Genomic DNA, 17,065 nt, shown 5'->3' with positions numbered 1-17,065 from the left:
ATTAGGAAGGATGTCCAACAACTCGCCTGTGATTTGGCCAGGCTGACTGCATTTGTCTTAAAGAAAGGAGTTCTGCACAGCCTTGTTCCTTGGGTAAACCAATCTCTCTCTCTCTCTCTCTCTCTCTCTCTCTCTCTCTCTCTCGGCAGGGTCTCACTGTGTTGTACAACTCTTTCTTCTGCACCACAACACCCTGGCTCCTGCACTGGGGACCAGCTGCCCCTGACTCTTCCAGGTCCCTTCTATACCTGAGCTCTCTATTCATGCTCAGCTTTGATTTTCTGGTACTGGCTTCGGAAGAGAACTCATTGTGGTCTTCACTTCCCTACAGTTTGCCTTCCTGCTTTGTCATTGCTTACATGAGTGGCCTGAGCCGTACCGGAAGAGGGGACACTTGTAGGCACTGACTGGAGGCACCGAGGCAGCCACAGACCTTACCTTCAAGAGGGCACCCGGCTGCCCATCCCTCTAGGACTTGGCCTGTATGTGGCATGGCAGGTTTAGCCGTGGCTCTAGGAGGGGTCCGGCTGGTGTCTGAAGTCAGTTTCCAGGCTGCCGTTCATCTGTTGAGATCCTGTAGTGTGGCAGTCTCTGCTCCAGGTGGTGGCTGGAGTGCAGGGATGACCCACTGACCTAGCCTTAGCTGGGAGAAGATTTTAGGAGAGAGAGGAAGCTAAGCAGGAGCACAATGAAGAAGATAATTACAGGCTGTGAGACTGGCCCCAAAGGAGAGATAAAAAGTGTCTGTTAATAGTGGCACTGGAGGGCCAGAGTTTGAATGGGAACCCAGGACTCTAATTCCAAGGCCTCGCTCCTCCCCACTCCCCTTGTTGGTGTAGAACAGAGCTTCTCAATCTTCCAATGCTTCAACTCTTTAATGCATTTCCTCATGTTGTGGTGACCCCCATCTGTTGCAATAAGGCCACTTGTTTGGCAACTGCTCAGCCCCAAAATAATCACACCGAAACCATATCATTTGCAACACTGTTTGGCCAATAGCCTAAGTCATATCCTAAACTAACCCATCTCTATTAATCTGTGTGTGGCCATGTGGTGGGGCTACATGGCTTCTCTCTAACTCCTCCTTCTTCTTCCCAGCATTCAGTTTAATTCTGCCCCCCCATGCCTACCTAAGTTCTGCCCTATCAACAGGCCAAGGCAGTTTCTTTATTCACCAATGGTATTCACAGCATACAAAGGGAAATCCCACATCACCCAACCATAAAATTATTTTGTTGCTACTTTATAACTCTATCTTTGCTGCTGTCATGAATTGTAACGTAAATACCTGGTCGGCAGAATATCTGATATGCAGCCACCAGAGGGTTGCAACCCACAGATTGAGACTCACTTGATGTAGAGGAATGAGACTAAGTTACCTCTCGGGAGGATTAAGTTGCTTCAGCAACCTGAGTCAGGCCAGGCCTGCAGGTGGAGAGTCTCAAGTTGAAGGCATAAGCTAGCTTGGCCATTCCAGGTGACTGTCTCTGAGCTGCCTCGGGTAAGTCGCTAGCTTTTCTGAAGAACAATAAGCCAGTCTTGATGTAAGATTCCAGATTAATGCATGCAGCGGCTTTGTATGAGGCAGCCTTGTATCTTCTCTCCCGTTATTTTCAGTATCTAGAGGGGCTTAGATAGTATATTAGCTGGTGCCTTCAGGGCACTGTTTTCAATGAACTCCTCCTCTGAACTTCCTCTTTATCCCCAATCCCTCTCCTGGTAGCTCAGATTCAGGCCTTCAAACAGACTGAGAAAATATTACCTTGATTGTCGTTTCTGAAATTCTGGCCACTAGTGCTCAGAGATCTTTGGACATCACTGTGAACAGAGTGTTAGGTACCCAGGAAAGCTTAAAGGCAGGCCAAGGTCAGCGATTACCCAGAACATCCTCATGAAGTCTTCTAGATCTTCCTGTCAAATCTTGAGGCATGGCCCTTTGTCCTACTCTTTGGATGATTTGATTTCATTAGAAAGCTCTTGGACCCCTGGCTTTATGGAGACACAACAGTCTTCTTCTTATAGGCGCAGTGATGGGTCTTTGCTGGCTGAAGAGTAAAAAAACCTTTGAAGCTTATCTCATTGTCTCATCCCTGTTTGATGTGATGAGGAAGAATTGAAGCTATTCATCTCTCTGTCTCTTTAAAAATTCATTTTTAGCCAGGTGGTGGTGGTGCACACCTTTAATCCCAGCACTAGGGAGGCAGAGGCAGGCGGATCTCTGTGAGTTCGAGGCCAGCCTGGTCTACAAGAGCTAGTTCCAGGACAGCTAGGGTTATACAGAGAAACCCTGTCTCGAAACTCCAAAAAAAAAAAAAAATTATTTTTAATTTATGGTCATTGGTGTTTGGCCTGCACGTGTGTCTGTGAGAGGGTGTCTGAAGCCCTGGAACTGGAGTTACAGATGTGAGCTGCCATGTGGGTGCTGGGAATTGAACCCCGATCCTCTAGAAGAGCAGCCAGTGCTGTTAACTGCTGAGCCACCTTTCCAGCCCAGTTATTTACTCTCTTAAAGAGTTGGAGGAATGAGTTAACTATCTAAGCTTTCTCACCCCCTTCCATCCACCTGCTGTAACTGCTAACTGGAAGTCATTCATGCAAGGATGGTTTGATCCCCTGCTGGGCTGGCAGTCTCCGCTACTGCCCACAGCTGATTTTCTTGGTGGGGAGGAAGCTTGTTGCCATTCATATTTGGCTATTCTTATCTTCCAGTAAAAATACATCTTTACTCACTGTGTGTATAAAAAAGATGCCCACAGAAGACCTAGGAGAGGATCAATTCCTTGATAAATGGATTTTCTCCTCAAGATGTGTTAGGTTTTGTTTCATGCTTTGCTTTCATAGTTCCTTCTAGTTCTCAGGATGATTTGGGGGTTCAGCTGTATTCAGCAGGAAAGGGGCATTGGCTCTGTATCTTCAATTTGCAGACTTGGCAAGGAAGCCTTTTGCTTCCTGCCTCCTGCCTGGGGCTCTGGGGTCTTGGCGCCCATCTTGGTCACTGTGAGAATGTTGCCAAGAGTTTTGGGGAGACAGGTGTTGCTTAGCTTCTGGGTATCATTGCTCCCTTTGGAATGGGCCGTTCACATACTTTATAGCACAGGAGTACTTTCAGACCTCCCTTTATGGGGTCAGTGTGTGGTGTGCATGCATGTGTGCAGGTTCTTGTAGAGGCTAGAAGTGGGGTCAGATCCCTGGACCTGAAGTAATAGGGAGTTGCCAGCTGCCCTACATGGATGTTGGGAGCTGAACTTGGGTCCTCTGGAAGAACAGTAACTGCTCTTACATGTTGAGCTATCTTTGGGCCTGCACTGTGGCCTAGGAAGCAATGCCAGTGTTCCCAGACAAAAGAATGAGTCTCTGGAACTGTCCAGCTACTTGCGCAAATCCACTGGGCAAGGCAGGGCAGAGCTGACCGAATTGGAGATCACATAGAAGAGCATTGTAGGGGATGAGAAGCACTGTCCTTGAAACAGGAGCTTGGCAGGGCCTTGTGCCCCTGGGGAAGGACAGGCTTGTGTTTGGGGGCATCTAGGACCGGGGGACAAATAGCCAGAGCAGCCAGTGATCTATGTCTTTCCCACTGTCACGCCAGGACCCTCCGAACTTTCCTCTCATTTTCCTAGAGTTTGACTTCAAAAATGAACTTGTCCTGCTCCAGCTGGGGCAGCCCAGGTGACAGGCACTGTCCTGTCCCTGCACTCTCAGCATTGTATCTTAGGCTTGTTAAAGATGGCTGCATACTCTTTTACCTATCCAGAGGATGTTTTCCCTGAGCTGGGAGCTTGCAATGGAGCAGGTTTTGGATCGCCTCTAATTGTTGTTCTTCCAGCTAATGCTGCATTAAGCCATCTTTGTGTATTACAGAATCCTTTCATTAAGTTGGCGTTTATCTAGCTAATGGCAATGGCCCAAGATTCGACAAGAGTCGGGTTTTCTTTTTTCAAACAGAATGCTGCGAAAATGCATTTGAAAAATGCACTTCATGCTGGAGACGGTCTTTGTTGTATTTTTTATGAGTGAAGAAGCCGGGTAACTAATGTGAAAGGAGGAATAAGCAAAAGGTGGCCATAATTTATTTGTCTATGTAGGGAGGCTGAATCAATAAATCCTCTTAAGAAGCAATCAGCCTGTGAAAACCGAGGGTGTTTGTCTCCCTACCTGATGCTTTGATTAAAATAATCATGAAATGAAGCGTGAATTCCCTTAAGGGTGCTTTAAGAAATGCCCCAAGACGAGGAAATCAATCGGAAAAAAAAATTCTTGAGACAAAGTCTTGTTGGCCTTGTGATCCTCCTGCATGGGCATCCTTAGCGCTGGGATTGAGGTGTGCGCCACCATGCTCGGCTGCAGAGAGCCTTTCGAGGGGAAGAGAAGATGGCCCCTGAGTGAACAGGTGGTAGAAGGCACTGCGCATGTGTGGCTTTTGTTGGCCATCAGGAAATGACTATGGTGAAACCAAGTAGACACCATGACTTAGTCCCCAGTACTGGGGAGAGCCTGAAGTTAACACTGGATTTGGGATGCTGGTTTTATTATTATTTTTTTCAGTACTGTGGTTGGAACCCAAGGCCTCGAATATGCTACGTCCACAGTGCCTTGCTCCTTTTTCTGCTGTCTCTGTTTATGTGGACCCTGGCTCGAGGCCTTGTGATTCATCTTAAGCCAGCAAATGTTTACTGAGTGTACATACCGTATAAGGTTGCAGGGAATAAACACTGGGGGAAAAGATCCCAGAATCCCTTGTTCCTGAGAAACTTGTGGCCTGGGAGTGGGATCCACGCAACAGGCTAGAGCTGATGCTTATTCAAGCCCACCCACCTCTTAAGAAAGGGTGGGGATTCTGTCTCTTGAGCAGGGAGTCCAGGAAGGTTTGTGGAGGTGGCTGACTTTTTGTCAGCACCTTGAAATGTTGGGCTGAAGTGCAGGGAAGCATTTCCAGCAGATGTAAAAGGCCCAGGTAGAGAACAAGGTTTAAGAACATGAGCTGGGTTGAGGTTCTGTTAAAATATTGGGCATGTGGCCCAGTGTTCACAACTTGCACTTTAGGGTAACCCTTTGTGGGTACAGCTGGTTCTAGGCATGAGTCTAAAGCCTATGTGAACTGGATCATATAATCCACACAGGGTCTCACATGAGCCATGTGTGCCTCTCCATTTTACAGAGGAGTAAGCTAAGACTTGTAGCAATGAGTTAATACCCGGGATCATACAGCTAGTAACCCCGCCCATACACTCCGAAGCTCTGTGTTGCTAACTATGAAGCTGCTCTGCTCAGGTGCTCTGATTCGGGGAACAGTGGGCACGAGAGCTAGAAAGAGGCAGATGCTGTGTGCTTAGAGGTTCAGGGATGCAAGAGAGGGGTAGGAGATGGTGAAGAAACGCTGTCAGCAAGGACTGGGGCTGCAGAGGTCAGGGGGCTCAACCGCAGTCTGGACAGAAGGGACCAAAGGCCTCCGGGGAGGGGCAGCAAGGTCTGTTCCGCCTGGTGCTGTGCGCTCTTGGAGCATAGCCACTGGACTTCACTGTCCCACCCTTAATCTGTAGAAAGCAAGGAGCAGGACAGAGAGGACAGATGAGAGCCAGCCCTGCCTGCTGGGCAGACCCAGGAGCTTTTCTGCAGCCTGACTACTTTTGCAAGCTGTTTTCGTGCTAAGACCCAAGTGTGACTCCTCCCCCACTCCAAACGCTGTGGCAATCGTTGTTTTTCCTCGAAAATTGGGCCCATGTGGGTTCTGTGTGGTTCCATTTTTATAGCCTTATTACCGTGTCCCCACGATGTAAGAGGCTTCTCGCCCTCTAAAGCTTTGCTGTGAAAATTGCTTCTTAAAAGGCACAGAGTGTCTCTCGTTGCTTGGGTGGTGCTGTCTGTGGCAGTACTTCCCCCGCACACGCCACACACGCCTCTCTGCCACCACTTGTCTTGGGTCTCTGATCGTTGGTAATTTACTGAGAACTCTGGGTGAATCTTGAATCTCACTAAATGTTGGCTGATTGCTCCCAGGAGAGTTTGTGCTTGTAAATAGCCAATCAGCTCCTTCCTTTCTTTTTATCTTTTCTTTTCTCTCTCTCTCTCTTTTTCCCTCCCTCCTTCCCTCTCTCTCTCCCTTCCTCCCTCTCTCCCTTCCTCCTTTTCTTCTTTCTTTCCTTTCTTCCTTCCATCCTTTATTTTTCTTTTCGGTTTTCAAGACAGGGTTTCTCAGTGTAACAACCTGGGTATCTTGGAACTTGCTCTGCAGATCAGGCTGGCCTCTAACTCACACACGTCTGCCTGCCTCTGCCTCCCGAGGGCTGGGATTAAAGGCACACACTGCAGGCTCCCATGAAGTAGGAACACATACCCTATGCTCTCAGTTGCTAACTGAACTCCATCTATTTTTACTGTTCCTTCCTTTCTATGTCATCATCCTAATGACCTATGAGGGAGGGTTAGACTGGGCCTCTGGCTGGAGTTGATAACAAGAGCAGTTAGCATTTGGGGAGCCTGAGCTGTTTCCAAGGAAGGGATTTTCCGTTCATGATCTTAGTCATCTGTGACCCCTCTGAGTAGGTACCCTGGCCTCCCTTCTTTTTACAGAGAAACTGAGTCATGAAAGGATAGAGAAGATGAGGGAGATGGCTCGGGAGGTAAAGTGCTTGAAGACCCGAGTTAGATCCGCAGGTCCCAAGTAAAAAAGTGGGTCATGGTGGTTACAGTGCTCATCTTGGTGCTGTGGAGTTGGAAACAGGCAGCTTCTTGCAGAGCGCTGGCCATCTTAGCGTACTTGGCAAGTTGACCCTGTCTCAAAAACACAAGGTGCCTGAGAACCAGAGGAACAACATCAAAGGTGCTCCAGCTTCCATAAGCATGTGTTTACACATGCACTTGCACACATGCACACACACCCACACGCACACGCCTCAGACCACATAGCTAGAAAATGGTAGAACTTTGCCAGTCTTTCTACCCTGGAGCCAATGTGCTTGCTTCATTTACTTAATAAATGATTGAGTACAGTATGCTGGGAACTGTTCTGACCTAAGGAATACAACCAAGGAAGAAAAGAGGAGGGGGACAAAATTCTAGGAGAGGTGTAAGTGGGAACTTACTGGGTCCATAACCAGGAAAAAGGGTGTAGGAGGTCACCAAGGAAGCTCAACTCTGGAATGGGGGTTGGGTTGATGTTGCCAGTGACCCATCTGGCTCCCATCCCCTGTCCTTGTGTTGGCACCAGCCCTGGCACCTCTGGGTAAGCTGAGGGCACAACTACTGGCAATCTCAGTTTACAACTTGTGGGGGGGCATACCCTTTCTCTGCATCTGGCAGTAAATTCTAGAAGAAGACCCTGATTGGCTTGTTTTGTAGGGTGTGCCTATCTTTGGGGCCATTCACTGATGGGCCAGGGAGGGAAGTGTTCCTGTCCTTGTCCAGGCAAGCAGCACCCAGGGCAGATGAAATGAGGATATCATGCTTATTCAGACAGGTTTTGAAGATTGTATGGTACAAGAGTGCATGAATTCTTTGTTTAGATTTTATTAGAACTGGTCCAGATCCTGGAAGGAGTAGTGATTAGGAATCTGTGTACAGAGAGGGCTGGAGGGGCTAGGAGGCCCCAAGGAGGGCTGCTGGGACCCCAGCTCTGGCTCCTGAGTGATTGCATTTGAATTTTACTTCCAGTTAGGGTGTCAGTAGGTAAAAGAGTGGTTAGGGTGTAGAGACAGAAAGGTAAACAGGACTTGGTGAGTCTTCCAGCTGGAGGCTGGAAGAAGAAAGGGTTAAGAAAGGTTTTCACCCCTTGAGGGCTAAGTAGTCATGCTCTGGAGGGCGAGCATAAGTTTTGGAAATCAATGAGGCAATTTTTGGAAGTTGTTAAGTAGTGGAAGATCCATCCCATATATCTCATGAAGCTTGAGATGACGTATGGGAAGGGGACACTGGCTTCCTGTCTCAGTCCCTTCAAATGTTTTCTTTCTTCAAGAAGTCAGAGACTATGAGAGCATCAGGACTGCCAGGGAAAAAAAGGGGGTTAATATGATATTATATATCATATTAATATGATAATATGGGGGCTGGGGAGTGCATTGGCCTGGAGACCCAGCTTGCCTGGTTACCTGCCCCAGGGTCTAGAGGTTTAGAATTGCCTCTTCCCTCTGGCATCCTTGCAGGGAAGACTTTGAAATCTTGAGCAAATTGACCTGCTATGACTCATGTGGTAACAGACTTCTTCCTCTAATGAGAAGCAGCCACGTCCCGAGGTGTGAGCGGCCCTGAGGGCAGAAGTAAGGACCCCGTTAGGAAGCTGTTGTGACCCTCTGGAATGGCAACAGCAGAGGAGGTGGTGCGAATGACCTTGGGTGAGCACTGGATATGGAGGGAAAGGTGAATCCTGAGAGTGGCAGCTGGGAGAGCTGCCTTGGACTGAGATGTTCAGACTGTCATGAGCTAGTCTGGGTGAGCTGGAGTCTGTGCTAGATGTGCCGAGCCTGAGACACCCACTGTGCTCCATATAGAGCTCTGCCCTTGGCCTCTGACTTGACCACAGCAATTGACTGTTGGTCAAAGGAGTGGCCCAAGCTGGGGGAAAAAATCCGGATAAGCATAGAGTGTGGAGGTCAAATTTGAAGCAGGCTAGATAGACCACCAGGAAGTGACAGCAGAGAGAGAGAAAAGTGGCCTGAAAAATAATGGAAAGATGAGGAGAAAGAAACAAAGAGAATGAGCCAGTGAAGTGAGTGGGCCAGGCATTTCTAAGCTTGTGGGTTGTGGCAGGAGAGTGTCGCGCTAAAGCCGTGATTAGATGGGGCTGAGAGCTGCAATGGGGGAGGAGGACGTGGCCATGGGTCTAGTGGCTTGAAGGTCAGGTCACAGTCACGTGTTTAGCTTCAAGTTTCACCTTACAGATAGGTTTGAGTTTCTGCCCCAAGGGGAAGTGTGTGTGTGTGTGTGGGGGGGGACACGGGGATTGGTTTAAGATGGGCCAAAATGAATGTGGAAAGGATGTGAGGAGAGTACCCTTGTAGTGGCCCACGGTGTAATCACTCATTCGTTCATTCATTCGTGCTGCTCTCCCGGGACTCTCTGGTTCCAGGGGCTTAGATAGAGTCCCATTCTACAGATGCAGAGCCTTCTGGAGGTGGATGACATACTGACTACTGCCAAGCTGTGTATTGCCCAATGAAAGAAGATGCCCAACTAGAGGGGATGGTGATGGGGCCTCTGTGTTTGAGGATTCACTGTCTGTCTTGTCTTTGTGGACAGTAGGGTCCATTTAGGGAATCCAGGTGAGCTGAGAGCGCCAAGTGAGACTGGGCCAGTTGGTACAGGTCTAACATCCTGGCTTTGATTCTGGGAGCCTCTGAAGGTTTCTGCCCAGGGCCGTGCCATTGCCAAGGTGTGCCTTTAGATTAATCTCATTAATCCTTCTGGCAAACTGTTGCCTATTCAAAGCAATGGGACTGGGGCATGCATTCCTCTGGTGAAAATCATGTTGTAGCAGAAGTTTAGAACCCCGGCGTGTGGTAAGGAGCTGAACGGGTTGTTTCCTCATCTACTTTACACATTTTTTTTTGAGGAGCCTCTAAATGCCTGTGGTGTTCTAGACAGCAGATTCAAGAAGTAGGGTAAATTCTACAACTCTCACATAAAAACCTGTAGTCCAGAACTCTCCCACTCCCAAATGAGAAATCCTGCCATATATAGTGTACCGTGTGTTACCACAAACATGTCACCAGTGTTCCATGGAAGCTGGTGGGGGGGGGTTACCTGGGATGCCAGGGAGGCCTCTCGGCCAGTGAGTTTGCAGGGTAAGCTGGAATTTTCTAGACAGAAGCAGAGCTGGCATCCTAGGAGAATGGTTAGTCAAAACTTAGAGTGCTGGTTGGAAAAGGACATGTAACATTCTCTTTTAGAGCTAAACCTTTGTTTTCTTGCTTTCAGGTGGTGTTGGCTACAGTGCACGCTTTTGGAACCAAATTTAAGGTTTCAAATATGGAACCCTAGGCCTTCATTGGTAAGTTTGTTTGATGCCTTTTTACCAAATGATGCAGTTGAGTTTGTGTTTGGGATGAAGGGCAAGCTTGTTATTGTTGTAGGTGCCCAGTGGAGGTTAGGAAGCCTGAGCCCTAGAGAAATCTGTGCCATAGGCATAAAGGGTAGTGAAATCCGGATCTCTGTGAGTTCAAGGCCAGCCTGGTCTACAAGAGCTAGTTCCAGGACAGGCTCCAAAGCTACAGAGAAACCCTGTCTAGAGGGGAAAAAAGGATAGTGAAATCTTACCCTAGGTTTTGTGATTGGTGTAGACCAGTGATCCTCAACCTGTGGGGTCATGACCCCTCTGGGAAGTCGAATGACCCTTTCACAGGGATCATTTATCATGTATCCTGAATATCAGATATTTATATTGCAATTCATAACAGTAGCAAAATGACAGACATGATGTAGCAATGTTTTATGAGGCCGGGCGGTGGTGGCTCACGCCTTTAATCCCAGCACTCGGGAGGCAGAGTCAGGGGGATCTCTGTGAGTTCGAGACCAGCCTGGTCTACAAGAGCTAGTTCCAGGACAGGCTCCAAAGCCACAGAGAAACCCTGTCTCAAAAAACCAAAAAAAGAAAATAATTTTATGGCCAGGGGTCACCACACCATGCGGAACTGTATTAAAGGATCACACAGTCTTAGGAAGGTTGAGGCCACTGGTGTAGACAGAAGTCGGAGGAGGAGAACCCACAGGCTTGGGGACAGATGCAGCTGACCTCACAGACAAGTGGTATTTTGGCATTATCTAAGAAGAAAAGGTAGATGGGAAACAACCCAAGGATGAAATGAGGTTTTCTGTACAGGAGAACATGGATATTTAGGGCGTGAAGAACGTGGGCCCATCCACAGACTAGCAGGAACAGAAGCTTTGAGCGGCATGGACTAGATCTTTGGTGGGTCTACTGCCATCTGACAATGACAGCCCAGGTCAGCACGCTTGTTCAGTGAAGGACCAGATGGCCTCTGTCAGAGCTACTCAGAATTGCTTCTAGCCTGAAGGCAGCCAGGACGCTATGTAAATGAGGGGGTGTGGCTTGCTCTAGTTAAACCTTATTTACAGAACTGGGGTAGGCTGGATTTGACCTCTGGTCTGTTGTTTGTCAACTCCTTCTCCGGGCCCCAGGTTCCAGTTAAGGAACTTAGACTTTATTTGCAAGACGATGGAAGTCTGTGTAAGTCATCCTGAGTGGAGGACAGAAGTGACAAGGGTAGCAGTCACACACACCTGCTGCCATGTGGCCAGTAGCGGATGCACAGACAATGGACGATGGCAAGGGAAGAGCCTGTCTGATTTCCAGCCTCATTAGACTCTAAAGACAGGAGTCAAAGAAGCTGAAAGTTGAAATCTGGTGTTTCATAACAGTATCATCAATAGAGAAGTGTGGGCGTTGGGGCTGAAAGAGAGAGTTGATGTTGGCATTGATTGATTGCCATGCTGAGGACTGAACCTAGGCCTTCCTGCGTGCTAGACAAGTCTTGGTTCATCCGTAGGAATGGTCCAGTTTACAGTTGGCGATTCAGAACCGAAGCCTAGATGGAGACGGTTATGTCTGGAGATGCAGAGTGGACTTCACAGTTTGGGTTGTGAGCCTTAACCATTAACAGCTGAGCCATCTCCGGAACCGCGTATGGTAGTTTTGAAGAAGTGGAGGGCTGAGCTTTGGTAAACATGCCTAACTTGGGGTGGCAGGATGAAGGTGAGAGGAACCCAGAGGCCAAGGAAAGGGTACTTGTATGCCAGAAGAGCCCATCCTGAAGCTTTGAGGCAGGCCCAGCATGTCGTGACCAGTCCTCCCTGCCTTTCCTGGAGCTGAGTGTGTTGGCGCTTGTGTGTACATTGGGCTTCTGATTGTGTTCTTAGGCTAGCTTTGAGGTGTGGTGTTCCGAACCCTGCCACAACTTGCACTGCGGAATCCAGCCTGGGATTGGACTCTCGCTGTGAGACGGGATGTGATCTGTCGGGGCAGATAGTTGTATTGGCAGAAAACGGGGGAGAAAATAGAATGACCAAATGTCGAGTCAGAATTACCGTGGGAGTCTGGACAGGTGTGTGGGATTTGAGGTTATTCCTCAGGTCACTGACCAGTTTGGGTTCTGTGCATCCTGACATTTGCTCTGTGGTTGGAATTCTGAGCCCTTCTTGGCGTGGTTTGCATGAAGGTAGCAGGTAGAGGTCCAACAACAGAAGCAGTGGGTGTGCCCACTGAGCCACCATTGACTGAACCTGTGCCAGGTGAGGTGCCAAGTCCTCCGCGTGAATCTTTTCATTTCAACTTTGCATGACCTCTGCTGGGAGACTTAGTATTCCGCTTTCAGCAATAAGGAAATCCAGTCACTGAGAAGTTGAATAGCTCGTGCAAAGCAACAGGGGATTGGAACCCACTTCTGCATGACCCTTGGCAGGTGCTGTTGGCTCCCTCTTTTCTAAGTCTGGGGTTTCCTCTCCCGCTTATGTAGAAATAGTGGAGTTAGATTAACAATCGAGAGCACAGGGTAGGTGTTCCTACCTTTTAGGAGCCTGTTAAAGGGTGAGAAATGAGCCTGGTGTCGTGGCGCACACCTTTGATCCCAGCACTCTGGAGGCAGAGGCAGGCAGATTTCTGTGAGTTTGAGGCCAGCCTGGACTACAGAGTGAGTTCCAGAAAAGCCAGGACTCTTACACAGAGAAACCCTGTCTCGAAAAACTAGGAAAAGAAAAGAATGAGAGACGTTTGAGAATCTGAAAGAGATGACAATCAAACCTCAAGCATTTAATAACAACAGCCCAGAAAGGTTGTCCTTCATTTGGGGAAGGTGGCAGCATGGGGTTCGGAGAGGGGCTGCCACTGAAGACACGAGAGTGGACTCCAGTTCTGGCTCTGTGGTGACCATGTTGCGGTTTTTCTGCCAGTGCTTGATGATGGTCTCTGCATACCTCCGGCATAAGCTACAGAGGCAGGTCCTGTTTGTTTCTCACCATGTCCCAAGATCTTGCACAGTCAGACTTTGGGTGTGTGTGTCATGTGCTCTCTAATAATTTGTTGTTTCCCGTGGGCCAGGTGGCATTAGATACTGACTTCATTACCTTTCTATTGCTGTGATAAAACACTATGACCAAGCAACTTATAAAAGAAAGGGTTTAATTTGGGGCTTAGGATTTCAGAGGGTCAGAGTCCATAACCATCACGGTGGGGGACATGCTAGCACTGGAGCAGGAGCCGAGAATTTATATCTTGAGATACAGCCATAAGGCCAAGAGAGCTAACGGAGAAGGGCATAGGCTCTTGAAACTGTCAAGCCTGCCCTGAGTGGCACACCTCCTCCAGCTAGGCCACACATCCTCATCTTTCCCAGACACTTCCACCAACTGGGATCAGAATGTTCAAATATATGAAGCTGTGGTGGGGTCCAGTGAGTGTCACAAACATCTTTACTTGTAAGTGTTCTTTGCAATGGGTCGTCGGTCTGGCTCAAGGCCTGGCTTCTGCTACACTATCGATGGGCTCTCACTGGGACTCCTCCGGGATACCCTGTTGTCCTGTGTCATGGAGATGTAAATCTTTGGATCTGTAAATCTGGCCCCTGTTCAGATCCAGGTGTTCAGAGATTGAGTGGATGTTGGGCTGCGCCAGCTGATAGCCCTGGTTCTGGGCCTGGGTGGTAGCTGGGTTGGTCAGCCCCCAGCGTTCCCTCATTGTCTGCCAGGGCAAGCTCTCCACACGGCCCCAGTTAGCTCACCCAGTGCAGCAGGCAGCAGGGAGAAGGACCAGCTCTCCTGCTCTCGGACCCTCAGGGCCATCTCCTCCATGCTCATAACCACCAGGGCCAGCTCTGCTGCTGTGCCCAGGCAAGGTGTAAAGCCCACTTTCCCAGTTGCTGCAGTTGGTGAGGGACGGGGCCAGCTCTTCGGTCCTCATGCCCCCAAGGCTGGCTCTCCCACCTGCTGAAGTTGACAAGGGATCAGGGGTGTGGGGCACGTTTCCCCCACCCATGCCACCACATGGCATACGAGGGAGAGGGCAGGGGTGCCTCTCTCCCGTTCTCATGTACACGGGACTGGCTGACCTGTGTCCCCGCCAACATGGTCAGCTCTAGTGTGCTCCCCAGGCTAGGTGCAGGGCCTGCCCTCCCGTGTGCTGCAGCCGGTGAGGGGCAAGAGCAGCTCTCCTCCTGCCCGCCATAGGTGGCAAGGGGTGACAGGGTACAGGGTTGCTCTCCTCACAAGGCAGGCAACAGCATGTCCAGAACACTAGAGATGCTCATGGTGAGGGAGAGGGTGAGGGACTGATCGGTCAGGTAGGGGGTTCGGGGACAGCGTCTCCTAAAAGCGAAGGGGGAGCTGTGGGGAACCACGCAGCTCTTGGAGGGGTGTGGATTTGTCGGCCACGCTTCCTCTTGGTCGGTCTTTCGCTCAGGACTTCACTGCCCTTGCTTCCTCAGTCAAGGGCACTCTCCCGAGGTCTCTCTGGCTGTGCCCAGCATTCTGGCCCTGGGTCACCCCACTGGCCTACTCTCCGCTGGCACTCCATCACCCTCTTCAGCCTGCTTGTCCTCTGCCCTTTTCCTGTCTTTAGTGTCAGGTTCTGCTTGGCTCCTTCTTCATTTCGCTGCTGTTTTCCTGGAAGGGCTCCTTTGTCCCACAGACCTGTGACCTGCTTCACAGCCACTTTGTCCTCTCCCACAGCTGTCGTCCCCTCCCGAGTGCCCCAGCCCGGCTCATCCTTGACTTGTCCTTCCTCTCAGCTGGCATATTCAATGTCCTCCATGTTCTTACAATTTGTAAGACTTTATTTTATTTAGTCTCTCTGTCTGTCTATCTGTCTTTCTCTCTCTCTTCCTCTCTCTGTGCACAAATGCATGCATGCAACTTGCAAGAATCTGTTCTCTCCTCCCACCATGGGCGATGAATCAGATTGTCACCTTTACCTGATGAGCCATCTCACTGGCTTTTGTCAATATTTTTTCTTCTCTTCCCCCATGGGTTTGTTTAGGACTCACTGTGTAAAGGGGAGATCTACCCCTCTATCCCCCCTCCCTATCTCTATCACCATCTCTCCCATCCATCTTTCTCTTCCTGCATTCCCGTGCACACTCTTGTCAATACCGTGTTTCTAACTCACACGTCTCATATGGGTTCTACTTAAACCTCTCCCAGGATCCTCAGTGGCTTTAGAGCAAAAGCCATGCGGTTTCACGGTTCTGACGTCAGCACAGCCACAAGTGGGCCTCTGTTTCTAGCACCTTTGCCACCTCTGGGCTCTCTCCTTGGAATGACCTGGCCACTATTCCCCAAGTAGGGACTCAGTTCCAGTTTCCCCTGTTCTACTGGACACCCCCTCATTTCCTCCCCAGACCTGGAGCTGACCTTCCTCCTGCCTTCCAGAACACCCTGCATGGCTCTTTGGTACACTTAGAGGAGAGCTGTTGACTTACTTACCTATTATGTTCAGTAAACTGAGCTTCTTAAGAGTGGAGAACAGACACACACACACACACACACACACACACACAGAGAGAGAGAGAGAGAGAGAGAGAGAGAGAGAGAGAGAGAACTCTTCCTTCCTAGCCAGAACAGTGCACCTGGCTCAGAAAGTGTTTATTGAAAGAGTGTGGCTCGCAGAGTCTGTTAGCACAGCCAAACAACAGATTTGTAATGTGATCGGATGTACCTGGAATTGGAGATTCGTTGGTGGTTGAATTTGTTGGGGCCAAGCCCCTTCTTAGCTTCAAGTGCTGGGCAGATTGTTCCAGGCTGGAATTTGTAGCCGCCTGTTGTGTCTCACGACATCCGGGGACCTCAGGAACATTCATTCTCTACGTTCTTTGCTTCTGACTTCCGACTGCATTTTGTTGTTGTTTATGGGCTAATACTTGCAATTCAAAATGAAAAATAATCCATCAAGAAATTCTCAGGACTGTGAGTTCGACCCAGCTTGGTCTTGGATGAATCTCAAGTATCTTAAATTAGCTCAGTATTGATTCTTGCCAGCTCCTGTCTGGTAGTCTTTCCCACTGTCTGATTGGAGGGCGTGGATGCTAAGGACATCCTTACTCCATCTGGAGTCTTGTGATGTCCTCAGTTTATGTGTACTGAGAAGGGACGTGAACACGTCAAGACTCTGTCCAGGTGTCTGCGTTCCTCCGGGAGCTAACACAGTGCCCAAGTTTGTAGCGAATCAATGCACATATTTTTGTAGGGGACCTTCAGCTCCCGGCTTGTCTCCTTCACTTCCTTCTTCTACGTAGAACTGGGATGGGTGTGCCAAGAATGTAGCTCTTATCTGTGAGCGCGAAGCAAACTGGGAAGGCTTCCCAGAAGAGAGCTGCCCTAGATTCGGAGGTGTCTTGCTGACCAGGGTGCTCAAACAGGCGGCTCTCAGTTGCTTTCCTGCCTACTGAACTGCCTTGCCGCGCAGGGACTTTCCAAAGCTCTGGCTCGCTCTGCATGGAAAGCATTTCCCCTGCTTTGCCTGTCCCACGTCTGTGCTCCCTGCATGTCAGTAGATATGTGGAAAGCTTCCTTGGTAAGAAGCTGGGTCTGGGGGATTAAACCCAAGGCCTTCACACACTAGGCAAGCTCTCCAGCCCTGAGGCACCAGTTCAGCTCAGAAGGCCAGGTAGGTCTAACCATGGATTTTTACATGCCATTGCCCTCCCAGCTGACAGCTCAGTGTGTGTCAAACATTGCCAAGATGCTTGGTGGAAAGCTGCTGCACACAGGGGTTCAGACAGTGTCAACTGAGGTACATTGTTGTGACTACCCAGAAGATACCATGTGGGACACTGAGGCCTGGACTGAACCTGGCAGAGGCGAGGCTAGTCCCACGTCAGGCTGCTCATGTGTGCTTGGGCCCATTCTTCTGTGTCCTGTGTGCCAGCAACCCATCTTCCTCCTCCTTCATCACAGAGGTCATGCATTTATTTGTGTGGTTATTGGACTAGTGGCTGTCTGTTCCCATGTGATGGCAACAGTACCTAAAACTGTTTGTTTTTCAAGACAGGGTTTCTCTGTAGTCCTGGCTGTTCTGCTCTCTTTGTAGACCAGGCTAGCATCGAACTCCAGAGTTCTGCCTGCCTCT

At 49.4% G+C, this 17,065-nt stretch overlaps 1 protein-coding gene across 5 annotated transcripts in view; it reads left to right on the top strand.

Annotated features, from left to right (window-relative positions):
• Bmal1 (basic helix-loop-helix ARNT like 1) overlaps nt 1–17,065 on the top strand; it is a 98,586-nt gene that overhangs the window by 14,903 nt on the left and 66,618 nt on the right. For all 5 annotated transcript variants that reach the window (XM_050120467.1, XM_050120470.1, XM_050120464.1 and 2 more), the window contains exon 2: nt 9,910–9,982. The gene's annotated coding sequence lies outside the window, so the exon portion shown is untranslated. The remainder of the gene's footprint in view (nt 1–9,909; nt 9,983–17,065) is intronic.

Source organism: Alexandromys fortis, unplaced genomic scaffold (assembly GCF_014885135.2).
Source record: "Alexandromys fortis isolate MF-2015 unplaced genomic scaffold, M_Fortis_MF-2015_v1.1 scaffold_191, whole genome shotgun sequence".
NCBI lineage: Eukaryota > Metazoa > Chordata > Mammalia > Rodentia > Cricetidae > Alexandromys > Alexandromys fortis.
Note: the sequence above shows the minus strand (reverse complement) of the source record. Positions and strands in the feature narration are given on the sequence as shown.